General features: G+C 42.1%; 1 pseudogene; it reads left to right on the top strand.

Moving 5' to 3' along the window:
- Positions 1–6,343: 6,343 nt before the first annotated feature.
- On the top strand, positions 6,344–6,504 carry LOC148373540 (U2 spliceosomal RNA; annotated as a pseudogene).
- The last annotated feature ends 6,213 nt before the right edge of the window (positions 6,505–12,717 follow it).

Below are 12,717 nucleotides of genomic sequence, written 5' to 3'. Positions count from 1 at the left end.
CGTCACGTGAGTCACTGAAGACCGCACATTTGTCAGAGAGGATCTTCCCTGAGAACTGATCCAAAATGAATTGCCGCTTTGCAAAAACTTAATTGAAATTTGAAGTGGTTCCAACTGCTGGATATTAAGCCATGGGGTAGGCTAACGTCCGTAGCTAATACGTCTAAAAACATTTTCTAGTGCAGTATTATCATTTGTAACTATAATGATTATAAGTATAATAATAAGTCTAAAGCCACTGTGTACTTAATAGATCATTATATAACTAGATAACCTGAAAAGGTATATTTCATTATTACATTATTTTATTCACTGTACCATGTTGTACATATTCTTTTGTCTGAAATATTTCCCATAATGTTCATTATAATGTTGTACAACTTGGCACTGTGAGTAAAGATAGTGTGATGATGAGTTAATATTGAATGCCTTTTCCTGTAACATTTATAATCCTAATGGTCTAGTGGTTAGTTTTTAGCATGCTCACTGCTTCGGTCTGGGTTCTATTCCCATTGCATCCAATGATTAGCAAAATAAAATCAATGGTATCTGTCAAATGATCAATCGTTGCTCAAATATTATATATTGTAAAGCCTCATAAAGGACGTGCACCCAAACTTTGAGTTTTCTTGTGGTAAAATAATGCATGTATACACTAATAAATAAGGTATAAGCGGAAATCAAGGCAACTTTGTTTCCTTTCTGTGCAGCCCAGTACCAAATCACCCGATACCGGTCCGTAGCGCAGTGTTTGCCCACCACTGCAATAGACTATATATGTGATTTCAAAATGATTATGGTGTAGTGCAACCAATAACGGGTTTTGCCCAGCCTTTTGAGAATCTTGAGTACCTGTAGCAGTTGATTTTTTTTTATGTATACGTTTTTACCACTTGGAGGTGATGAATAGTACACATTTTTCTTTTAATAATATTACCGACTAAAAATAGTGGTTGCCTAAAAAAGTGTTTCATACTTTACATCACAAAAAATGGAAAGTTACAACCACTATCATCGAAGGTACCTTTAGGAATTATGGCAAATGGCTGGGGTGGGCTCCAGCACCCCCGCAACCTTAGTGAGTATAAGCAGTGCAGAAAATGGAAGGATGGATGGACGCATTATGATTTAGTAATTTTGTGCACAGAGAGACTTTATAAGCCAGGGATGTCAAACTGAGTTCTGTTTGGGGCCGGATGCAGACTTTCTGTTCTGAGGCCAGCCAGATCAATAAAAGAACGTCAACTCAAAATGTTTAGCTTTGTTTTTCAATAATATGCTTTATCATTCAGTGCCTACATTCGTAACCTTATCCTACATACTATACTCACAGATGACAAGAGGTCTTTACTTAAGACAACACAAACAATGAGGAAAAAGGTTTTCATATTTGGCATTGGATGTATTAACTGGTTTACTTTAAATGTGGAACGAATGGAGCTTTACAACAGAACCAACTCATCAAGCTATAGAAAGTCAACACTGACCTTTAGCGGCCAGAGAGATCATTGCATTGATTTAAAAATCCATACATTTTGATAGAAAAGACCTACAGACTCGCTTCTTTTTTGGTATTAGACGTATGTTTGACATGCCTTATAATATAAGCCAGAGAACATAAAGCATATTTTTGTTTGGGACTCAGGTTATTGGCAACTAGTCTGAAGAGCAAATGGCTCTTGCTGGTGCCTTCCCTATCCAGTTGTTTGCTGGAGAGAACTGGAGGGTCTATGCTGGCAATCAAGAAGGACTCAGCTTTATATCCAATAATGATACAACAGTCAGACTTGACCAAGTGCCCTCATCCCCTTCAGCGCGTAGTGTATAAGCCATTGTCTGCTCATGAAGAACATCTTGAGAGGAAAACTACCACTCTTGTAATTGAAGACAGTTGAAGAGTTTTTGTTGTCCAGTCAAAAAGTTGTTTGAATTCAAGGGCGTTCCCCATGTCAAACCACCTGAACCCCATCTGAAAGTGGGAAAGGGCACATTGGGTCACCTAGGATAAACACCTGTGCTTTCAAATAACAAAAACGGGTCATTGGGCAGAGTTTGGCGGGACTCGAGGAAAGGTAAAGCAATAAGATAGCGGCACTTGGACACTGTCAAAGAAGTTTTAACGCTGCCTTTTGAGGCAAGCAAAAAGCGGTCATTATTTATTCATTTTCTTTCGCTGCTACTTAAATGATCAGATATGATTATTATAAATAAAGTGCAAGAATTAAAGACATGTATAACATCTCATCTCATCTCATTAACTGCACCGCTTAACCTCAGTAGGGCCGCGGGGGTGCTGGAGCCCATCCCAGCAATCATCGGGCAGTGGGCAGGGGACACCCTGAACTGGTTGCCAGCCAATTGCAGGGCACACAGGGACAGACAACTCGCTCACTTATTCACACCTAGGGACAATTTGGACCGGCCAATCCAAGGCAAGGCAAGGCAAGTTTATTTGTATAGACCAATTCATACACAAGGCAATTCAGAGTGCTTTACAGAAACGGCAGACAGGTTAAAAACACACAATAAAAGACATTGAAAATTTGAAATGTGATTTTTAAAACGCATCAATGAATTAAAATAAGGTAAAAGTGAAGAGTGCAGATAGAACCCTTTCAGTTGTATGCACAGTTGAACAGAGCTGTTTTCAGCCTGGACTTAAACATTGTCAGAGTAGACGCCTGTCTGACGTCATCAGGAAGACGATTTCAGAGTTTAGCTGCATGGAGCTGAAACGCAGCTTCACCCTGTTTAGTCCTGGCTCTGAGCACCAGCAGAAGGCCTGTCCCTGAGGTTTTCAGGGTCCGGTTCATATGGGACCAACATGTCACAGATGTAATTTGGTGCTAGACCATGAAGAGACTTATACACCAGCAGAGCTGTTTTAAAGTCTATTCTCTGAGCGACAGGAAGTGCAGAGACTTGAGCACAGGACTAATATGGTCGTACTTCCTGGTTTTAGTCAGGACCCGAGCAGCAGCGTTCTGGATGTTCTGCAGCTGTCTTACAGCTTGTTTAGAAAGTCCAGTCAGAAGGCCGTTACAGCAGTCTAGCCTGCTAGAGATAAATGCATGGATAAGTTTCTCTAAGTCTGGTTTAGACAGTGAACCCCTGATCCTGGCAATATTGAGATGGTAAAAGGCTGATGATGTTATGGATTTAAAGTGGCTGTTAAAGTTTAGGTCTGAGTCCATTATTACCCCGAGATTTCTAACCTGATTTTTAGCTTTTAAACTAAGTGATTCCAGATGACTGATGACACTTTCTTTGGGTTTTTGTGGGCCAAAGACAATGACTTCAGTCTTGTCTGAGTTTAGTTGGAGAGAGTTGTTCTGCATCCACACAGTGATCTGTTGGAAGCAGTGACAGAGTGAGTTCACGGGCCCATGTTCTCCTGCTGTCAGGGAAATGTAAATCTGAGTGTCATCTGCATAGTTATGGTAGGACACTTTAGTACTGGGTACTAACTGGCCCATGTAAAAATTGAACAAGAGGGGTCCCAGGATTGACCCCTGGGGGACCCCACAGGTCACTGCCAATTGGTCTGACACATAGTCTTCCATCTGAACAAAATACTTCCTGTCCTCGAGGTAAGACTGGAACCATTTCAGGGCAGGACCAGAGATGCCTACCCAGTCCTCTAACCTCTGCAACAAGATCACATGATCGACTGTGTCAAATGCAGCACTCAGATCCAGCAGGACTAAGACTGAGACTTTACCTGCATCAGTGTTGAGATGGATGTCGTATGTCACCTTGATCAGAGCGGTCTCAGTGCTGTGATGGGGCCTGAAGCATGACTGGAAATCATCAAAGCAGTTGCTTATTGGAAGAAAATCACTGAGCTGTTGGTAAACAACTCTCTCAAGGACTTTCCCTAAAAACGGCAGGTTTGATATGGGCCGATAGTTATTCAGTAGTGTGGCATCCAGACTACTCTTTTTTAGGAGAGGCCTAATGACAGCAGTTTTCAAGGCCTTTGAAAATGTTCCAGACCGGAGTGAAATGTTTACTAAATGAGTGAGTTGTCGTAGCAAACTGCTCATCACAGAATTTAGAAATTTAGTGGGCAACTCATCGAGGCAACATGTGGCTGAACTCAGACTGTAGACAGTCTCTTGGACTGTTTTTTCAGTGACAGGTGTGATATGTGTCAGCTCTGGGTGTGTGGAGGGCTGCAGTGGTAACTGCGTTGTGGGATTTATTGAATGTTTAATGCCCTGAATATTGTCATTAAAGAATATTGCAAACTCATTGCACTTAGATGTGGAAACTAGTTCTGATGGTAATGGAACAAGAGAGTTTGTTAACCTGTTAACTGTCGCAAAGAAGACACGAGAGAGTGACTGCACTTTGCAATCATTTCTGAAAAATACCTCTCTCTTGCTCTACATAAAATCTGGTTGAACACACACAACTCTTCTTTGTGAATCTCATAATGAATCTTAAGCTTAGACTTGCGCCATCTCCGTTCGGCTGTCCGACACTCCATCTTCTGTGCCCTGACCGAGTCATCATTTCTCCATGGTGTCTTCTGCCTATTTTTAACCATTTTGACCTTAACAGGAGCAATGGTGTCCAGAACATTTAGAACACAAGAAGAGTATGAGTTCAATAGATCATCAACATTAGAACAGGAGGCGTTTTCAAACCTAATCATTTCCTTAAACAGCATAGGTGTGCTGTCATTAATGTGTCTGCTCCGAACAGCTGCAGGTCCAGCTGTTGGTTTGGGAGTTACTGACAGTTCAAAGAAGACAAAGAAATGATCAGATATGAATCAACCTGAAATGCATGTCCTTGGAATGTGATATTGCCACCATTTTTCACAGGCAGTCAGGTAGGTTACCCTAGATGTGAAAAATGCCTCAGCCCTTTTGGCAGTATTGTTCACACGCTGCTGCCCTGCAATGCCGAGGAGAATGCTTTACACCAACGACGTCGACCAGATGGTGAAAGTGCTGTATTTGATTAAGATCAGGACGCTTCTCCTGCTACTGATAACCACGGAAACCGGTAATCTCTTTCAAGTGTGTGAGCAAAGCCCTCTCCACAAAACAGCCTGGAGTGTGATGGGCACCCTGATGACGATCCATCCAGTTAAGGGATCCGTGAACCGTGAATGTACAAAACACAAAGGCTTTAACCAGACAGAGCCTTTAAAATGTCACAAAAGCAAAGGATGTAATGTCTGTAGAGGAAGTAAACTGCCAGAAATCCATTTCCCCTAACCTTTTCCAACCACCAACTGCCAACACAACAAAGGATCCAACATTTCTCACAAGACCTTTCCTTTTTCCTAAAGTGCACACCAGGGCGCTTCATCTACATAAAGTGATCTGACTCTCCATCTTTATAGAGAAGTTTTGAACCCCTAGAGTGTTCATTTGTGGTCAAAAGATTAATGAGATGATGAGTGTCATGTTTCAGGCCACAAACGTCTTCTATTGTGTGTCCGAATGAAGTGTTGCCTACTAAAAACAGTTATTATAATCAACGACTTGGAAAAATTTATTTTGAAAAGCATCAACAGGAACTCCAACCGGTCACAGGAAACACCTCCAGTGACTGATATCAGCGGGAATTAAAAGCCCAGGTGTGATTTCCCCTTTTTTCTATTTTCTTCACGCTCTTTCTTTCTGGACAGCGAGCCCAAAGGGGGGCCTGCCGACCTTTGTACCCAGGGACCAAGGGGTACAAAATAAAGCCGAGATCCATGGCTTTGGCCTGGCGAAATCCAGTCATGTGGTTGGGTTTCATCAGCTGAAAAAAAACGTCACGAAAGAGAACCCTTTTCTGCTGAGGGGAAGAAGGTGCCATGGGTCCGCCCCCCAAACACACCTCATTGACTAGTACTGTAAACCACTACAGACTTTCTCCCGTCTCCCCCAAGGTTTCTCTTTTGTTAATTAGAAATGCAAATTTCCTTTGTCAACAATATGCCATGCAGAGTTTTATAATAGTTGCTCTGCTCAAATATTTCCGAGCATTATAGGTAAAATAAAGCTTAATTTAATCAAAGTGGCACTTCTATCTTTATTGTTTTCCCTCTTTGTGGCCTAAACAGTAAAAAGGTCTGTATCTTATTTAGGTGAACTCCACTTAACATTCACTTAATATTTCAGTTTGAAAAACTTTGCGTAGCAAATTTACTGTGCTTTTTCAAAGTCCAATAATATCCACTTCATTTCTTTTCCAACTCTTTTTCGTACCCTGCGACCAGCTGACAACCAGTTCAGGGTGTTCCCTGCCCACTGCTCGAAAATAGCTAGGATTGGCTCCAGCACCCCGTCACCCTACTGAGGATAAGTGGTGAAGATAATGGATGGATATTCTTTATAATCCACCCTCACTGGGGAGTGAGGTCTGGCAGGATTTGACGGCTGTGAGCAAATAAATATATTGGTGTTGATTTTTGGACACCGGAGATGGAATAAGAGCTTGCTCTGTCCACTCCACGCATCGGCCCGGTATTGCAGTACTTCCGGAAACGGTGCATTCGCAATGATCGCAGCAAGGCTTTAGGGCTAGGACCTTAGCTTGGCCTATTGGCTGAGAGTAAGTGTCCCGGCTCCTAGGCTTTGTAGCGAATTATGAACTGACCGATAACGGATAATGGATAATGAATAACGAAGATAACCCTTAAAACCCCCTGACAGAAAAAACACCAGCTATCGCTCTTTGATGTTTTTTTGTGATGTAAAATCTAGTTTTGTGCGTAAAAATGTGACAACCTTTGCCCCTGGCAGGTTGACAGAGCATCCAAATGTCCTATGATGCAAGGGATCTCACAGGAGCAGAAACTGCAGCTAAGTGAAGGACATGACGACCATCCCGTGCGCTTTTTTTACTCAAGAGTGACCTCTTGTGGTAATCAGTCGCAGCACAAAGCAGGTAGTGTGCTTGATGCAGTGCGGCTAGAAAGCACAAGAACCATTTTCAAAGACACGTTTTTTCTTCTTCGCGTCTTCATCTAACTACATTAAACACGTCCACTGTGCATGGGTAGAGCAAGCTTCAAATGACACAAAATGACAATTAAGAGTGGCAAAAGGAAATGGGAAGGGGGGGTTTAATGCAACTTTAAGTGCCACAACGACGGCTATCTCGCACAGCAAAACAATAATAAGGCGCTCGGCAGTCTGGAGACTTTCGCTAATGAGCGTCGACGGCGGTGATGAAGGAGCGCATTACGCCAAGCGGTGATGTTAGTTTGCTGGGATGCTAAGCGACTGCCGCATTGCTCAAGTATTGTGGCTTGGGCCGGAAAAAAAAGATGAAAGCGAAAGCCTTGGAAAGGTGTTAGATGACACAAAATGGAGTGCGTGACAGCAGCAGACTCTGTCATTTGGAATGCGAAATGCTCACGCTGGGAAGATTAACACGCAACCTATTGATCCTCTAACTGGGCTTCAGCTTGCTTTCCAATGGCCGATTGTGACATGATGACAAAATGACTAGGTCAGAAGATAGGAACAATTGATAATTCCTAATCACCTGACAACATTCGGGCAACCCGAGTGGTGGCGGCCATAATGGTTGGGTGTAAGCCGGTAAGTTTACCTCAATATTATTGTTAGTGAAATGTGAAATATTGCAACCAGAGCTCTAGTTTGGCTGTCGTTCAATGTTCAGGGTTCAGTTAAAACAACAAAAGTTCAATCAAGCACAAAAAAGACCAAAACATAATAGAGAAAAGTATGTGGTGTGGGGATTACAGTTATATCATCTGTTGGGCGCTTTAGCGTGCACATGCCATCCTCGGTGATCCTACTGCATTAATTCAGAGACTTTCTCTGACTTCCACTCCCAGATAAGGCTGCACTATTTTTGGCCAGGCTTTCAGGGACACTTAGGGCTTTCACTGGGGCTCATTTTAGCTGGCAAACCACGCAGTATTTTTTCCTATGGTTTATGGCGCTCGGCCATTATTACCGTCAGGCAAATAGCAAATGAAGTCCTTGCTCCGGTCTCCACTCACCAGGTAACAGTATGAATAAATGGATGAACGAACGAATGAATGAATGAATGTACTTTATTGTCCATCCACCCGTCCATTTTAAGCGCTGTTTATCTTCTCTAGGGTTGCGGGCGTACTGGAGCCTATCCCAGCTATCTTGAGGCAGTAGGAAGGGGACACCCTGAACTGGTTTCCAGTGTCTTTGTTGTCATACAATCTATCTATCTATCTACCTTGGTCATATCCTTCATGAGGGGTGACCGACAGCAAGACAAACACAACAATAACAAAGAAGATAAAAGGGAAAAAAATAGCAAAAAAAACACACACAAAATGTTTTGGACCATGGCCAACCCAATTGTCCAAACACCAAAACAAGTTAGGCACCTCGGCATCTAAGTTGGTCATGGTTTCGTCCCTCCAGATGAAATGGGACACCAGAAAGCGGCCATGTCACTCGTGTCAGGGTGACACAACACACTATTTTGTTCAACAGCAGGGCCCGACAGCTTTCACTGGTTTACCCTTGCCGCATCATACGGGTGCCCAGCCCATCCTTAAGAACGCGTCCACAATCCCACTATCCTTTTACAACAACTCTCCACTCCTTTCTATCACCAAAAAGAGCACTAGCTTCCATTATATTTGGATCTCTAAATGTCCCTGTGGTGAGGGGGCCTCTCCTTGTGAGAGGTAAGAGAATTCTCTCGCCAGGGTCCGCTGTGTGTCGTAAGAGACGACTAAAGTAGAGGGAGCGAAGGGAATGGGGATCCTCTCCTCTCTATCTCTACTCCCTAAGAGACAGAAAGGCAAAGAAAGGGGGGCGAGAGACCGAAAGGTCTCGCAAACCCTAGTTATAGGGTCACTAAATGAGAGAGGATGTGTCATACAATAATACAACAAAATTGGAGGGCTTCTGCTTTTATCGCAAGAAGCGATGTAGAGGAAAAGCTGCACACTCAGGTTGAGCCAAGTCTCTGTCATGATTAAAATACAACGAAGTGTAGCATCAAGTCATCCATTTCATTTGTAATGGACCTGGCGTTGGTGAGATACAGGCTCAAATCTGCTTGTAGTTGTGAGAGTGTTTACGCAGGCGCAGCAGTAGCTTTTGCTTATTTTCCCCGACCAAGACCCGATAACAATCCACTGAGCACCCGGTTATTTTCAAGTTTGTCGTTGATGTATCAATGTCGATAGGCGATGTTCACAGTGGTGGAGTGGTGTAACGCCGATGTTTGGGTGGATAGAATCCAAAGACAAACATGGTAGGTACACACAAAAAGCACAATACAATTGGGTCAGTTCAATAAGCACTTAGGAATAAATAGTAAATACACAAAAAAACAACAACATACACAATCCTCTCCCATTTGAACATTAAACAAAATTAATGTTGACCCATGATAACATCAAACCAAGTTTGTAAAACCCATTCATTATGGCCGACTGTCTTCTTCTGGGTATACACGTGACGTCATACGAGAGCAATCAACTATCGACTAGGTTTATAACACTGAACACACAATACATATTGGTAATCTTTTCAGAGAAATATGGCATTTGATCACAAGAAAGAAAAACATTGACATTGGGCGCCATTATACATGTATTACAGTGATGGAGTTTGTTTTAAATCACAATGAGATGGCGAAGTTCACGGATGCTTTGTACTGATCAACAGATCTGGAAAGGAGGGGGCTCACAGGCAGGTCATAGCAATGTCTTTTTAGATCGGTGTCTGATGCTTGAAAATAAGCGTTTAAATTGTGGGGTTAGGTCACCAAATAGCTCCCAAGTGCAGAATCGCTGCTGCTCGCCACTCAGAGGCTGACACAAATACCAGAAACACATATTACTGTTTTTGGTTTCATTAGTGTTGACCACACACACAAGTACAGAACATATTTAATGAGTGAATCAGGAATGGTAACACTGCAATCTAGCACATGACTCATACTACAGGTGACTTTATTTTTGTTACATCAGTTAATAAAAAGACAGAATTAAGCATTAATATTACCTACCCTGAGAGAGATCAAAAGACTAATACAATGTTCACTCGCCATATCGACAGACTTTTGCTTCCTGTGTGCATTCGAAATTATTTTGCTGATTTTTGCCGTCAACGTGCAATTCCAATGTCACTTTAGCACGAGTGACGTTATTCTAAAATAAACGTTCTTTACTACATTTAACTTCTAACATCATTTAAAATATTATTTTATTCATTCATTTATGTCACTGACTAAAATCAATGAAGTATTGTGCTTGTTTGCTCTGGCTCCAAAATTGTGCTCCATTGCTTGATATGCTTGATCATGGTTTGCCAAAAGTAGATAGATAGATAGATAGATAGATAGATAGATAGATAGATAGATAGATAGATAGATAGATAGATAGATAGATAGATAGATAGATAGATAGATAGATAGATAGATAGATAGATAGATAGATAGATAGATAGATAGATAGATAGATAGATAGATAGATAGATACTTTATTCATCCCCACAGGGAAATTCAGATTTCCAGCAGCATCCCTGTGCTGAGAACAATACAATAATAAAGCAAAAGGAATACAATATACAAATACCCAATGTGACGCGCTGATACCCACTGTAGCGTGTTGTATAGAGTATTTAAATAGTGCTACATAAAATACACACTGCAATAAAAATACGGTAATATGCAATATAGGGGGAGTCGTTTAATGTGGGCCTTTACTCCGCCGGGTGGAGTTAAAGAGCCTCATGGCATGAGGAAAAAAAGATCTCTTCAGTCTGTCCGTGGTACAAGACAGTGAGAGCAGTTTGTCGCTGAAGCTGCTGTTCTGTCTGGATATAATGCTGTGTAGTGGATGTGATGAATTGTCCATGATTGACCTCAGCTTTTTCAGTGCTCGTCTCTCAGCTACTGTTGTCAGGCTGCCCAGCTCTGTGCCCACAACAGAGCTCGCTTTCCTCCCCAGTTTATTGAGACGAGAGGCATCCTTCTTCATGACGCTGCCTCCCCAACACGCTGCCGCATAGAAGAGGGCGCTTGCCACAACTGTCTCATAGAATATTTTCAGGAGCTTTTTGCAGATGTTGAAGGAGGCCAGCCTTCTGAGGAAGTAAAGTCGGCTTTGACCTTTCCTACATAGAGCTTCTGTTTTGGCAGTCGAGTCCAGTTTGTTGTCCAGCTGGACACCCAGGTATTTGTAGGTCTGGACAAATTCTACACATTCTCCTTTGATGGTTACAGCAACCGGGTGAGTTTTAGTTCTCCTGAAGTCCACCACCATCTCCCTGGTCTTGGTGGTGTTCAGGTGCAGGTGGTTTGCGTCGCTCCATTGGACAAAGTCCTGAATCAATTTCCTGTACTCCTTCTCCTGCCCACTTCTGATACATCCCACGATTGCAGTGTCATCAGCAAACTTTTGCACGTGGCAGGACTCAGAGTTGTACTGAAAGTCTGATGTATACAGTGTGAATAGGAACGGAGAGAGCACGGTCCCCTGCGAAGATCCTGTGCTGCTAACCACCGTGTCCGATGTATGCCCTTATACTATATATGGATGGATACCACTTTGGCATCCACTATATATGGGTGGATAAAAGTGTGGACTTTCATTGTTTGCATCTTCTATGTGTGGACTGAAGCATTTTTGCTGATAAAATAAGAGGGATAGGTCCAGGAGAATTCACCCAAAACACATGAGGCTTTTTTTTGCGTGTTGTGTTTCTTCAGTATACCCTTTAAGTGTGTAGTTACGTTTTCAAGTTATTTTCAGGGTCGAGCGCCTTGAGGGTCAGAAGAATGGGTTCTCAGGCAATTCCTATCTCTCATCAAACAATGAACTGCTATGGTGTCCAGAACTCCTTTTGCTAACCTATCACGTAAAGCTACAACTTAAAGGCCACTGGCAAGCTTCTCAGGTGACTCCTATCTGTAATCAAACAACGAACTACTGTGGTGTATCACAATGTATCATTCTGCTCCTGGGAAAGGAATCTGCTAAGGTACGCCCTTTTAGTATAATTTTATGTTAGCTTGCCCCCCTGGTGAAAGAGTGTATTTTCTTCTTTCCATGATTATTGTTAGGTTAGAGTTTAGCGGGCAGGAGTGTATATCACACCATGTAACCCTGTCCCTATGTAACCAAAGAAATCGTCCAATCAGAATACTCTTGCATGCACGTGATTTATTTTATCCTCCAATCAGAATCCTTGTACCCGAATATGAAAGCTGCTCACGCTTCAGTCCGTGGGATTTACTCCAAGGTAATCTAAGAGTGCGGTATCCTTGTGTGTTGTGCTTGCTTTTCTTGAATAAATTAATTTTGTTTGTAACCCAAAAAGAGTCCCTTATTTCATCCTGACATTGTTTTTAACCTGACAGTTTATACTGAAGGTTTTGTTACAGTCAGTAGTGAACAAGTTCAAAGCAAATTAGTCGACTGATGAGAAAATTAAGGATGCTTCTAATGTCAGCGTGGTTTTATTCTGCCTATTGAACTCTTGTGTAGATTGCTTACAACACCAGGGTTGAAATATTTTGTGCGCTGTATGTATCATTGTCACTATTTGCCAATCACTATCCATTTATTTGAATTTCATACCCTTTATGGTTGTCCCTCTTTTTTTTATCGTAGGTGATTTTAATAGAAAGGGAACCAGGTTGGGTTTTTTCATCTTTAGGATTTTCTGTGGTGTTCGCTGTTCTCTTTGCAAGCTCAAAATTCATCAACGTCTTAGCTTCCTAATTTAAGTGTAT

This window comes from Urocampus carinirostris, chromosome 1 (genome assembly GCF_059441175.1).
Source record: "Urocampus carinirostris isolate Australia breed hairy pipefish chromosome 1, RoL_Ucar_1.0, whole genome shotgun sequence".
Classification (NCBI taxonomy): Eukaryota; Metazoa; Chordata; class Actinopteri; order Syngnathiformes; family Syngnathidae; genus Urocampus; species Urocampus carinirostris.
The sequence above is the reverse complement of the archived record's forward strand: the minus strand, read 5'-3'. Positions and strand labels throughout refer to the sequence as shown.